This window comes from Nelumbo lutea, chromosome 3, assembly GCF_056320005.1.
Source record: "Nelumbo lutea isolate HS-2025 chromosome 3, American lotus-T2T, whole genome shotgun sequence".
Classification (NCBI taxonomy): domain Eukaryota; kingdom Viridiplantae; phylum Streptophyta; class Magnoliopsida; order Proteales; family Nelumbonaceae; genus Nelumbo; species Nelumbo lutea.
In genome coordinates this window covers 33,265,466-33,279,197 of record NC_142686.1, presented here as the reverse complement: position 1 = coordinate 33,279,197, position 13,732 = coordinate 33,265,466, and positions in this window count along the sequence as shown.

Here is a 13,732-nt window from a genome sequence, read left to right as displayed (position 1 = left end):
AGACGTGCGCCAATCACATCTCAGTCTCAGGGGACGTGCGGTTAGCGCGAATCCGAGCCATCAGATTGGCTCTGATCTGCGTTGTTGGTTCTCAGTTACTATGGGTATAAATAGTGGGGGACCCCAGTTGCTTTGTCACTTCTGCGTTTTGCTTCTTGAGCTCACGTCCTAGTTTCAGCTCATGTCCAGGCTTTTAGATCGCCTTCAAGGTTTTTTGCTTGTTCCAGTTTCCGAAGTCTGTACAAACCTTTTTTCGGGTGAGTACTTTCCTAGAATCCACCTTTTCTCCTTGATGTCTAGCTTGGATAGCTCAGACGGTTGTTCAAGTGGATCTGATGTAGGTTCTACGAAACGAGTTGCATCCCCTGATGGCCTTAGCACACCTGAGGTAGAACTTGAGGAAGAATTTGAGCTCGTAGGCCGAGCCGCTTCGGGCAGTTAGGCATCTACCTCTCGTCGAGGTCGGATGTTATACAGGTTTGGTCCTTCGACCATGACACCTGAGGGGCTCCAATCCCTTATTACCTATTACAACTTGCATGGGGAGTACGCCTATTTCATTCCTTCGGGTAGCTTTCCTTGGGAACACGGTCCTAAGGAGATTATGATATTCCAGGAGCAGCTCGCTGCGGGGCTGCGACTGCCTTTCCACCCCCTTCTTTGTCGAGGTTATGAATCACTTTGGCGTTACTGTCGGCTAGCTTCACCCGAACTCCATTCGTAACTTAGTGGCGACAATCTCCCTATTTTGGGAATAGGGTTTTCCTTTAGACTTGGAGATATTTCTTCTATCTTAATGCTTAAGAAACAAGCGGGTCCCCTTCCTAGGCGTAGGCGGGCGTATTACCTGTCTCCTCGCCCGGGTTTTAAGTTTTTGCACGAACTACCCAACAAGGTCCCAGCATCGAAGCGGGATTACTTCGGGGTGCGAAGTGTACTAGGGTGGCCTTTTCAGACCGAGAGGGGGATGGCCGCCCCTGACTCCGGTGTTACGCTTGATAAAGAGACGGTAAAGGGCCTTCGACAATGGGCATGGCTAGGGCTAAAATGCCATCAATACCTAACGGAGGCTAAGCTCATTGTGGTCGGCCTGAGTTCGGGTAGGTTCCTTGCTCAGAGGTTTCTTGTTTTGCTTTGTTCTTTCATTTTTTCTGATGTCAAACTCTTTTTTGCATGTGTGATAGACTCAGAAAAGACTCGCAGTGGGCACCTGTTCCAAGGCATGAAGAGGAGGAAGCGAGTCGCCAAGCGAACTCGTGCCGAGCTGCCTCAGGATGCGAAGCTTCATGTACCAGACTACCCGTCAGAGGATCCTCCTAGGGAGCCCGAGGTGGCTCCTTCAATGCAAGAAGCGGTAGGGGCCCCTTATGCCGAGACTACTCACACGGGGGCTAAACCTACTCTAGTGCTCCCGCTTACTCTGGGTCCACTTATGCGCAAGCTGGGCCCTCAGGCTCGGGAGCCCAAGGGGAATTCAGGAGCGTGCTGTCACCGAGCTACGCTCTTCAGAAGAGTAGGAAGGCCACCATCCCCGAGGAGATCGCGATGTGGACCGATCTTCCTTTGAACCAGGTCGCCTATCGTGCTGCTACTCATGCTATGGTGGTGAATCAGATTTCTTGTCAGGCTTCTTTGTTTTTTTATCCCTCTTGCTGTCGTTTTCTTCATCACTTGTTCTTTCCTTTTGGTAGGTGAACTCTTCTATTCATGCCTTGGCGGCCCAGGTGGAGAGGAGCTCGAGGCAGGCACGAGCTACCGAAGAGGCTTTCTATGTTGCCGAGGCGATTACCCGAGCTGTTGAGGCGGCTGCTCGCACTGCTATGGCTAGGCAAGCAAGGTCTCAGAGGGATGCCGAAGCCATGGGGGTTGTTGTGAAGCACATAACGGACCTGAGGCTAGATCTGCAGCATCAGGTTTAATACCTTCAGGAGGACATTAGGGATAGGGCACAGATCATTTCTCAAGGCATCGAAGATGCCAAGAAGAAGGTCGTTGATGAGTACATTGCCTCGCCATGCTTTGATGACCTGATAGTGTACTCGTACAGAAGGGGATTTAAACTGAGCCAGTGGATGATCCAGAACACGTACCCCGAGCTCGATATCAGTGCCATATCCACTTCGCGCATAACTCAAGAGATGGCCAACGCTGTCGATGGTGAGCCAGATTCTGAGGGTGAGGTAGGACCTTCGGGTGTCGTTGAAGTGCCTTCTGATAATGAAGAAGTAGCTCCAGGCCTGTGAAAATGCAATTTTTTTATCAAATGTACGCTTCCTTATCTTGTAATGGAATGACTTTTCTTTTGGTTAAGTGTTGGTTGTTTTTTCTCCCGAACTGACCGTATGCCCAATCTGTTTCTTGCCCGGGTTACTGCACTCACGCGACCTGTTTTGATGTTTAATACTTCTCTGCTTCGCTTGAGTCTTTGGCTGACTTTTCTTTCCTTGCCTATGCCGAGGTTCCTTCGTTAGCTCGGCATCCTGGCCCTTAGGCTCTGGTAGCGATTTCGTCCACTTCGCTTAGCGGTCTATAGGTAGTATCGCCTTAAGTTGACGATGTTCCACGCTCGGGGTACTTGTTTTCCTTCTAAGGTTTCGAGCTCATATGCCCCTTCGAGTGTTCTCTTTACTCTGTAGGGCCCTTCCCAATTTGGTCCAAATTTGTCCACGTCGGGTTCGGGCACCATAATCTTATGGAGAACCAGGTTGCCGACTCGGAATCTCCAATTCTTTACTCTGGCATTGTAATACCGAGCTACTTTCTGCTGGTAGGCCGCTGTCCGGATGTGCGCGAGGTCTCTTACCTCATCCAGTAGGTCAAGGTTGGTACATAACTCATCTCCGTTTGTCTGATCGTCTTATGCTTCTAGTCGTAGTGTAGGTATTTCGGTTTCCACTGGGATTACTGCTTCAATGTCGTAGGTGAGGTTAAATGGGGTCTCTCCCTTGGCGGTTTTTTTTGTAGTTCGGTGAGCCCATAGAACACTTGGTAGCTCGTCCGCCCACAACCCTTCAGCTCGGTCTAGTCATGCTTTCAGTCCACGGAGGATGGCTCTGTTCATTACTTATGTCTGACCGTTTGCCTACGGGTGTGCGACCGATGTGAAGTTTTGACGAATTCCCATATTTTGGCACCATTCTTGGAACTTGATACCCTTGAACTGTTTGCCGTTGTCGGAGATCAGTACCCGAGGTAGCCCGAAGCAACATACTATGCTCTTCCAAAAGAAGTTCTATATGTTTTGGGTTGTAACTGTTGCTAGAGGTTCAGCTTCTATCCATTTTGTAAAGTAATCTACTGCCACCACTATGAACTTTCTCCCACCTGTTGCTGGCGGGAATGGCCCTAGGAGGTCGATGCCCCATTGCGCAAAGGGCCATGGGCTAGTGAGGTATTTAAGGTCAGAAACAAGCTAATGGTGGATATTGGCATGCTTTTGACACTTGTCGCATTTTCTGACGAGCTCGACGGCTTATGCCTTCATCGTTGGCCAGTAGTATCCTTGTCGAAGTGCCTTTTGGGCGAGGGCTCTGCCCTCTAGGTGTCCACCGCACAGTCCTTCATGAGTGTCGTGGAGTACGAGCTCGGCTTCGGCAGGTCACAAGCAACGCAGGTAGGGGAGCATGTAGGACCGTCGGTACAACCATTCGTCTAGGGCTGTCGGTACAACCATTCGTCTATTATGATGTATTTGGCTGCCTGGCGCTGCACCCTCTTGGCTGCATTGCGGTCCGCAAGGAGGGTTCCATCTAGCAAGAAGCTCGCGAGTGGGTCGATCCAGCTCGACTCTGCTTCAAGGACGGGAGTGACCTCCTCTGCCCCACCGAGAATGCTAGGCCAAAGTATATCCTCTATGTACATGGTTCTCATGGTGTTGTGACTCGTGCTGGCTAACCGGGACAGGGTGTCGGCCTCAGTGTTCTCTGACCTCGGGATTTGCCTGATGAAGTGTGACTGGAAATTGAGCAGAGCCTCATTTACGAGCTGGGAATCACTACAGACAATTATGTGCTTTGCCCTTACCTTTTAAGCTAGGTTCAGCCTGGCTATCAGTGCCCCGTACTCTACCTCGTTGTTGGATGCCGTGAACTCAAAGCGTAGTGCATGTTCCAATTTCGTGCCACCCGGGCCACATAGGACTATTCCAGCCCCGCTGCCCTACTGGTTCGATGAGCCATCTACGTGAAGGATCCAAAGCTCCTCATCCCAATTCGCGCTTGGCCTAACCAGGAGAGATGCCACACTGGCTGCTACTTCACGGGGTTTAGACTCTATTGGCTTGAGAGCTCTGGGTTCACCCAAACTGGAGATCTCGGGCTCAACCGGCCCAGGGGCTTCAAGGCTGAATGTGCACTCGGCGATAAAATCTACTAAGGCTTGGGCCTTAATGGCAGTTCGTGGCTTGTACTGAAGGTCGTACTCACTGAGCTCAATGGCCTACTTCGTCAGCCGACCGAAAACCTCGGACTTGAGTAAGACTTGCCTCAGAGGTTTGTCAGTCAAGACGATGACGGTGTGAGCCTGGAAGTATGGGCGGAGTTTTCGAGCCGCAATTATCAGTGCTATGCTAGCTTTTCTATCTGCGGGTATCTCGTCTCTGCTCCCTACAGAATTTTACTAACATAATAGACGGGCCGCTGGACCCGATCTACTTCTTTTATTAGTATCGAACTGACCACCCCGTCGCTCGCCGAGAGGTACAGTTCCAAGACCTCGCCCTTCTTGGGCCAGGCTAAGGTTGGCACAGTGGCGAGGTAGCTCTTTAGCTCGTCAAACACAAGCTGGCAGTCCCGGGTCCATTCAAACCCTTTGCCTTAGATTGCCTTAAAGAAAGGGAGAGCGATCTGCTAATTTGGACATGAAGCGGTTCAGAGTGGCTATGCGGCCATTTTCCCTCTAAACCTCTTTTACTTTTCGGGGTGATCTCATATCTAGGATGGCCTTTATCTTGTCCGGGTTGGCCTCAATACCTCGCTTGTTGACAATGTACCCTACGAACTTACCCGAGGTGACACCGAAGACAAATTTGTTAGGGTTCAGTTTCATGCTAAATTGACGCAGAATTTGGAAGACAAAATCTAAGTCTTGTATTAATTCCTGTGAGAACTGCGTTTTGACGACCATGTCGTCTACATAACATTCTATTTTCGTGCCAATTAAGGGCCGAAACAGCTTATTTACAAGTTTTTGGAAGGTCGCCCCAACATTCTCCAATCCGAAGGGCATGACCTTGTAGCAGTACAGGCCGAACTCGGTAATGAAGCTGGTCTTTTCCTCATCAGACTGATCCATCCTGATTTGGTTGTAGCTTGAGTAGGCGTCCAAGAAGCTTAGCAACTCATGTCCCGAGGTCGGGTCCACTAGGCAGTCAATTCTGGGGAGGGGGAAGCAATCTTTTGGGCAAACTCGGTTCAGGTCAGTGTAGTCGACGCACATGCACCACTTGTCGTTTGCTTTTCTCACCAGCACTGGGTTGGCTACCCAGCTCGAGTAATGAACTTCCCTTATAAAGTCCACTGCGATGAGCTTTTCGACCTCCTCGTTGACCGCCCTCCAGTGCTCTGGGGCTAAGTTGCGTTTCTTCTGTTTAATGGGTCTGACTATGGGGTCAGTGTTAAGTTTGTGAGTTATAAGGCCAGGGTCAATACCGGGCATATCAGCCACGGACCATGCAAAAATATCTAGATTTTGAAGTAAGAAACTCACTAGTTCGGTTCGTAGAGGCTCTTTGGCGGAAGCACCGATCTGTAGCGCTCGAGCTGGATCTGTAGCCGAGGTCGAGATCGCGATCATTTCCTCTATGGGCGAAGCTCATTCCTCGCCATGCTCCAGAGGCTGCTCCAGTTTGAGGTCGTCGGCTGCCTTGGTTTTTCCCTTCAAGGCGGCAACATAACACTTGCGGGACTCGAGTTGGTCGCCCCGCGCTACCCCCACACTGAAGTCTGTGGGGAACTTCATTGCCAGATAGAAGGTGGAGACCACTGCCCGCAGAATATGCATAATTGGCCGCCCTATTATGGCATTGTATGGGGAGGTGGTCGCGACCACCAGGAAATCGTTGTTGAGTCTGACCGCACAAGGCCATGTGCCGACTTCCACAGGTACTGTTATCTTCCCGAGGGGCTTGACTTCCTCTCCGCTGAAGCCCACCAGAGGAGTGTTTGCGGGCTTTAGCTCGCTTCTCTGCAACTGTAGTTGGTCAAATGCCAACTTGAAAAGGATGTCCGCCGAACTACCTAAGTCATCATGGGGGTAGTAGACACCTCGCGCGTTGGACTTTGAAGTCGTTGATCCTTAGTTTTATGACGAACGCGTCATCGTGGGGGTAGTGGACACCTCGCGCGTCGTCTTCCGTGAAAAAGATCAGTTCTTCTATTTTCGGCCTCTTTGGAGGGTTCTATTCTTCTCGGGTTGCCTCGCGAACTGACGTCCGTGCTGCTGCCGGAGTGCACCCTACCACCGAATCTCCCACTATCACAAGGATGGTTCCCCGAACCGGCCTCTCTTCTGGAGGCTGTCGTTGCAAAGCTTCGGTCGGTCTGCTGCTGGATTCGGGGGCATCCTTTCCGTGCTCCCCTGGCCGACCTGCCTTATTATTATTATCATTATGCTATACAAAATTTCTCAAGTATCCGCAATGGATAAATCCTCTATCTCGTCCCGGAGATTATTGCACTGTTCGGTACTATGACCGTGATCTCTATGAAAACTACAGTACAAATTTTTATTTCTCTCATTTGGATTATTCTTTAGGCGAGTGGCCACTTTACGTATGGGGCGTCCTTGATTGTCATCAAGATCTCAGTTCGCCTTGTGTTTAACGGCGTATAATCCATCCAAACTGCTAAGGGAGCTCGGGATGGCTGGCTTGGCTTCGCCTCCCGGGCCTGGTTTCTTCCGTCGCCTGGGTTGGAGGGCTCACCTTCTCTTTTTCTTTTCTCCACCCCGCCTTCAGTTCTTTGGTTGATTTCTTCCTCTGTTCTCATGAACTTGTCCGCAAGCTTAAGGAAATCGGCCACGATCGCGGGCTGGCTGGCCACCATGTGCCATTTGAACTCCTTGTGCGTTACTCCTCTCATGGCCGCCGCGAGCTGTACTGTAGGGTCTAATCGTGGTATCTCAAACATTCTTCATTAAACCACTTGATGTAGCCCCGGATGGATTCTCCTTCCCTTTGGACTACTCCGAAGATGCTTTCCTCGGTTCTGGGGCACCGCTTGCTGGTAATGAAGTGTGCAGTGAAGACCTGCACGAACTGGGTCTAGCTTCTTACTGACCCAGGGGCTAGGTTCCTGTACCAGGTGCGGGCCACCCCCCTGAAGGTGGTGGTGAAGGCCACGCACATGCATGATTCACTGGCCTTAGTGAGGTGCATTTGGGACTGGAAAGCATCGGCGTGGTCGTTGGGTTCAAAGGACCCATTATACTTGTGGGAGCTTGAAGTCTCTTCGCCTGGGGACTGCTAGAAGTTTTGATGCGAGGGGGGAAGGAACTGAGAGAATTGGGGCAGCTTTTACCTTGTCCGAGCTCGTCTCTTCCTTTCCTCTGAGCTCGGGCAGGACACGGGTGGCAGTTCGACGACTTCGTCGACGCCTTCATTGCTGAGCGGGCCTGGTACTAGCGCTGCTAGCCTCTGTGTTGTCGAGCTTGATTGGCCTGGAATGTTGGTAGTCTACTGCTAGGGCACTGAACCAGTTCTCTGTGAGCGGGAACTCAGGCTTGGAGCGCCGAGGTGCTGACTTTGTGGGCGAGGTTCCCGACCCGCCTGCGAGCTGCGAGGTGGGGGTGATTTTCCTTTCCTTTCAGCCTGGGGATGAGGCCTGCCTATTAGGGGGGTTCTAGAGTTGGGAGGCTTCTCCTCGATGAGGGCGTCCACCCTGAGGGGAGGCCTTAACCGGCTTCGGAGCAGGGTGCCAAGGTGAAAGCAGTGACTGGTTCGAGGGTAGCTGAGGGAACTGTTGCTGATAATGGTGTTGAGAGAGGTGGTGTAGTACTTGGTGCTGTTGGAGTTGATGTTGCTGGAATTGTTGCATTTGGGCTTGCAATGCCCGCATGCATTGCATCAGGTCGTCCAATTGGTTCTGGCGGGTCGCCAGTGGGACAGTAGTTGGTTCAGCAAAAGTTCTTTTGATAGGGAGTGGAAGAGTGATGTTCAGGGCAGGAAGGTTTAGGGGCGCCACTGCTTGTGGCGCATTCAAACTGGGGATCCCATCCACCGGAAGGGGGATGGTGAACTGTTCGATGCACACCATGGGGACTTGGAGTTGTTCTCCGGTGGTTATGAGAGTTTTAGAGGGAGGCTTTTAGAAGCGTTCCCACAGACGGCGCCAATTGATGGTGCGAAATCCGACCGGTCCTAACTGTCAACGACCTTGCCTCTGATTGGAGCAATGGGGAGCCTGAAATAGAGAAGATGATGGAACTCCGGGGGGAACCCGATGAGATTGCTCCGAAGCTCAAGTTAGTATTCTCTCAAATGCAAGATAAAACCAGATGGCGCAAAGTTCACATACCTTGTTGTTGGGGGTAGGGGACCTTTTATAACCACTTCGCGCACTCACTCTGAGGCTTCTGTCAGGTCGGGTATGACTACTTCTGTGCTTCTGCCAGTTCGGGTGTCATCCCTTCTGCTGGGACAGAACCGCCACTGCTTCTTGTCGGAGCCATCTCTATAACTGGAGATGGCGGTGGCAGGTGGCAGGTGGCCGTTTGAAGTGCGGCTGTCAAGCGTCAGATCCCAAGTCAGTCAGGTGCACCGCCCCTGGATACGAACTTCCTCGGTGTCAGGCATGGTACGGTTGTTCAGTTCAACGTCCTGGGGGCAAAGTGCTGGAGTGGTGAGCGAGGTGAAGTCTTGATTTCGGACAGAGGTGTGTTCCAAACTGCCATGGGGCAGGCCAGTTCGGGTTATTGCCCTTTGTGTTTGGCTCAGGGCCTAAGGGAGAGTTCGGGCTCCTTGTAGGGAGTTCGAGCTCTTAGTAGGGAGTTCGGGCTCCTAGTAGGGAGTTCGGGCTTCTAGTAGGGAGTTTGGACCGCTGGTTCCTCCCTATGGTGCTCGCGCCTTGGGCGCACTGTTGCGCCGAACTGTTGCCTTTGCCACGTGCTGCATAATCACGAGGTCGGGCCAAATCTTCCTTCATAACAAACCAACTAGAAATTGAGAACAACCACCAAATTATTAGGCTCTGCTTGATTGAGGTGCAAATTTGAATTGGATACAAAACTTTCAATTATGATTCGCACTTTTTAACTCTTTTGTACTCATCGGCAATGCAAATTCTCCCTCGCATAAAGTGGGGACCACATTACCTCACTCCTAAACAGATAACCCTCCTCCTAGCTACTTCCATCCTCTTTCATATAAAAGTGGTCACTTGATTTTTAGCATTTTACTTTCTACTATGCTTCTCATGAACAATAAGATAAAGTCAAATATAAAGCAAAAATAGACCAGAATTTACACTCAACCTTTTGGCATTCCAATCCATTTACAACCATTGCAAGTGAAGTTTGCACAGAAAACACTCTCAGCTTTATTGATTATTGTAATAGGGCATATGAGTCTATCAGTTCATCTCGTCATTATCAAGATTAAGAGCATATAAGATTTAATTTCTGAATTTGATGAGATAAGATTTGGTAGGATAAGATATTGCTATCTCTTGTTAATCTCTTGTAATAATCAATGGTTGATAATCAAGATAATCAATAAATGCAATCTCTGTGTTTTCTCAGTCTTTACACAAATAGCCTCTCTTTTTCAAGCAAAAGAAATGAAACAAAAAAATGGTCGTGTGGTTCATAGTTCATTTCATATCATATAGAAAATGAACAGTGAAGAAGAAGAAGAAACCAAATTTACAACTAATGGTTAAACGTGCATGAAACATCAACAAATAAGATAATAAATCTGCTGAGTTACGTTCTATGTGCCCACTGGACAGCTTGGTCTTCTGTGGTCAGATTCCACGAAAGATTCTGCTGAAGAATGACATTACAAGCAACAACTATGTTTACATAGGCCAAGATTTCCAGCTTTGAGTTAGTTACATCAGCATAACAGTGGCCTGGAATAGACAGGAGAAGAAGTATCAATCAGTTGTTTGTCTCTATACATAATTAAACAATCACTACCAAGAATAACAGAAACATAAAACCTGTGCTCAGTTCGTTTCCCAGGTGCAGAAAATTAAAAACTTGTCAAATGTCCCATCAAGACTCCTGTACTGTATACAACTATACAAGAGTGGTTCAGTGAAATCTCAAGTAAGGCCAGCATCCTTGAGACTTCGAGCCTATCTCCCTCTGCTTTGCAGCATGGTCTCAGCATGAATTTGGTTTCCGAAGATACCAAAGCTTTGTTAAGTAATTTGCTGTGAGATTGCAGAATACCAAGAACAGCTCTGGTTTTGGAAGATGCGGATTCTATAGAGGTGGAGATTTCTCCCCAACTTCAGAAGCAGTTTTGGGATAACTACCAAGGTATTAGTTTGCATTCAAGAGGAGACAAGTTGGTATCACCCGATAAACATTCAGTACTCTGATATTGCTCTGGTGGCATGGGTCCTGCAAAAGCATCTGGTATAAGTAATCAGAAATTCAGAATAGCCTAAAGGATTGCCATCAAGGAAAGAAAGAAACAAACAAACAACAAACCATACATATACGGACTATTGCTCCCTTGTTATCAGATAAGAAGAAATAAGTTGTCAAGGAGAATCTGTGACATAATTGCAGTAACAGCATGGAAGCTTGTGCAGCTCCTCAACTAATAACTATTAAATAATAATTTTGTCCACATTCTAACTGTTGGATTCAGGGAATTGAAAACGCTACAAGCACAGCAAAGTAATGGGTTTGAAAGAATGTAGCGAGTGATTTGGTTTTGGCAATTGGCAGTTTAATTATAAGCTAACATTTAAGATGTAAAAGAGCAATAAATACCCTGTAATAATCAACTCCACACATTGACTGCCTGATTATTTAGTCTTTTCCCATGTTATTATTAGTTTCCTTTGTTCTTTTAGTTTCATTGTTTCATTTTAAACAGAAGACCTTGAGTTCTTTCCATGATATCTACATGCCGACCGAATAACTTAAGGCTATGCTTGGTTTGAAGGAAAAAGCAGGGAAAGGTAGAGAAACCTTTACAAACCAGCCTATACAAGGTTTGTAAAGGTTTTCCTACTTTTTCCTTCGTTTGCCTACTTTTTCCTTCAAACCAAATACAGCCTAAGAGAGAGAGAGACTTTGCCTTTATACAAGGTTTTCCATAAATGCAATCTTGGCTACTACTAATAAATCTTCTTTTTGTAGAAACCCACAAACTGCATGATACTTTTCCTCAATGTATTTGCCCCTCTCATGACATCTTGCAGACCAAATCAGCCCCCCACAAAATTGCCCCTCACAACGTCCCACAGCATATCCCTGCCATGTATTGGGAACATCTCTCAATGATAATCCTAGAAATGATGATGTCATCATTGGGAGATATTTCTAATACATGGCAGGGATGTGCTGTGGGACGTTGTGGGGGGCTGGTTTGGTCTTGCTTCATTGCAATTTGCAATTACTCCACTGTAGTTGCAATAGATTGTTAGTGGTGACTACATACTGGTCACCAGCCCAAACCCTGTAGTAAATTCTTCATCCGAAACTTTCATTTTAAACCTTACCTGACCCAACCTGAAAAAGCGGGTTAAGTTCCCATATCTAGTGACACGAGCCAGAAGACAGTATGGGTCACCTATCAAATTAATGTTGACCCGGACAATTGAACCATTCGAACCATTGAACTAGATAGCTAAACATGTATTTTTCATGTAAAAAAAAAAAACCATTGATTTGATCAAAGATCAGCTGACCATGTGGTTTAACCATTGACTTATTTGATCTATGGGTCAACCTTAACATGAATATTTAGGGTTAGAGTCCACCCTTTTGTTAACCTGATCTGAAATGATCCAAAATTGTCTTGACCCAAACCAAACCCGACCCGATTGCCAGATCTAGTGGTAAGTAGTCAACAATACATTGTCGCTTTACACTCCAACTGATAGCTCATCCTCTCAAGGTGAAGATATACCTACAGGTTGATTCCCTAGAATTTAGATTGGACTGAAAATCTGAGACTATTTAACCCAGAAACATTAAAATTATTCTCCTAGGCTATGTTTGGTTTGAAGGAAAAGGTAGGGAAAGGAAGGGAAAGGTTTCCTTACATTTCCTTTCCTTTCCCTACTTTTTCCTTCAAACCAAACATAACCTTAATACACCAACATATAGTCCTTAGTCCTTAAGAATATCTAGAATTCCTTTCCCTACCGTAAGAATATCTAGAATTCCTCCCCAAAGGTACTTTGGGATCTGCAAAAGACTCCTAAAGGTCACGTTGAGTCTTCGACATCTGCTTATCTAGTATAGTGTAAATTGTAAAGCATGGCATAAATGAGATTCCCCATAGCCAAGGGCAAGGCATAGGGGATTCCGTTCTTGCTCTCCTCCTCATCAGAGGGTCATCTGTAATTTTGATCAAAGTCAAATGATTTAATTGGCTAATTAAATCTAATGTTCCAACTCCTAGATGTTTGGTTGCAGTATAGATTTATTTGCATAGTACAGATGCATGGGAGTGCGGATGTAAAAAAAAAAAACAAATTCTTGTTTAGTTTTGTTTTAGATTTTACTTTTATTCTGCTTCATGTCTTAATTGATTTCATTTGTATTGAAATCAAACAAAATGAGCTAAAATTTGAAACAAAAATAAGTCAAAATTTACACTCAAATTATTTACACTGTCATGATTTTGCATGGGTGTAAATTTATTTACATTACAACCAAACACAGCCTAGCAACAAATATAAATCCATTGGGTTGTTCCATATAAATGTCCTCTTTAAAAGAACATTTATGTGAAGGTTTTGACCTTTACATCAATACCTCTCTTTCTCTAAGATCCACTTTTGACCAATCAACTTTAGATCCTCAACAAGAGTTTAAACACTATTGAAATACATGGAACCCATCTTAGGTTTTATTTAATTACCTCTAATAAAATCCTTATTAACTCTCTCTTTCTCTAATAATTAATGTTTGTAATCTCTCCCATCCCCCATTAAATTTATCTAAATTAAATAGGGGGTATAAATTGGATGGATAGAGTACTAATGATCAAACGAAGCCAATCCCTTTCTAAAAGTTGACATCTACCAATCTCAAAATTCTTGACTTTTTATAGAGAAATGGGCTACACAATGGGGGTAACCCTACCCAAACCAATGCTGCTGTCAAATTCAAACCATGTTCATCGACGGGTCACAATTTGACCCTTTAATTGGTTGGTCAACTGATTCATTTGTGAAAACCATCATTGATCAAAATAAAACAATAAACTGAAAAGATCATTGGGTCACTGAGTCAGCGGTCAACTGTCCAACAGATCCAAACCTAATAATATTAACCTTACGTCTGTGAATACAATATCAATCCCAAGTGTCCACACAAGTGGCTAGAAACATTACCACCAAATCTAGCTGGCACCTTCACAAGACAGGCCTAATAATATATGTCTGACCCAGGTTTGGGCCAGTCTAGCTGTCCAGGCATCTAGTCTTGTGCACTTAATTTAATAAAATTATGTTTTCTAAAAATATAACATGTGAACCTAACTATATATCTAAAATTAATTATAGAAAATGTGCCTGAGCCTCTGATGTGATCAGTCTTCAAC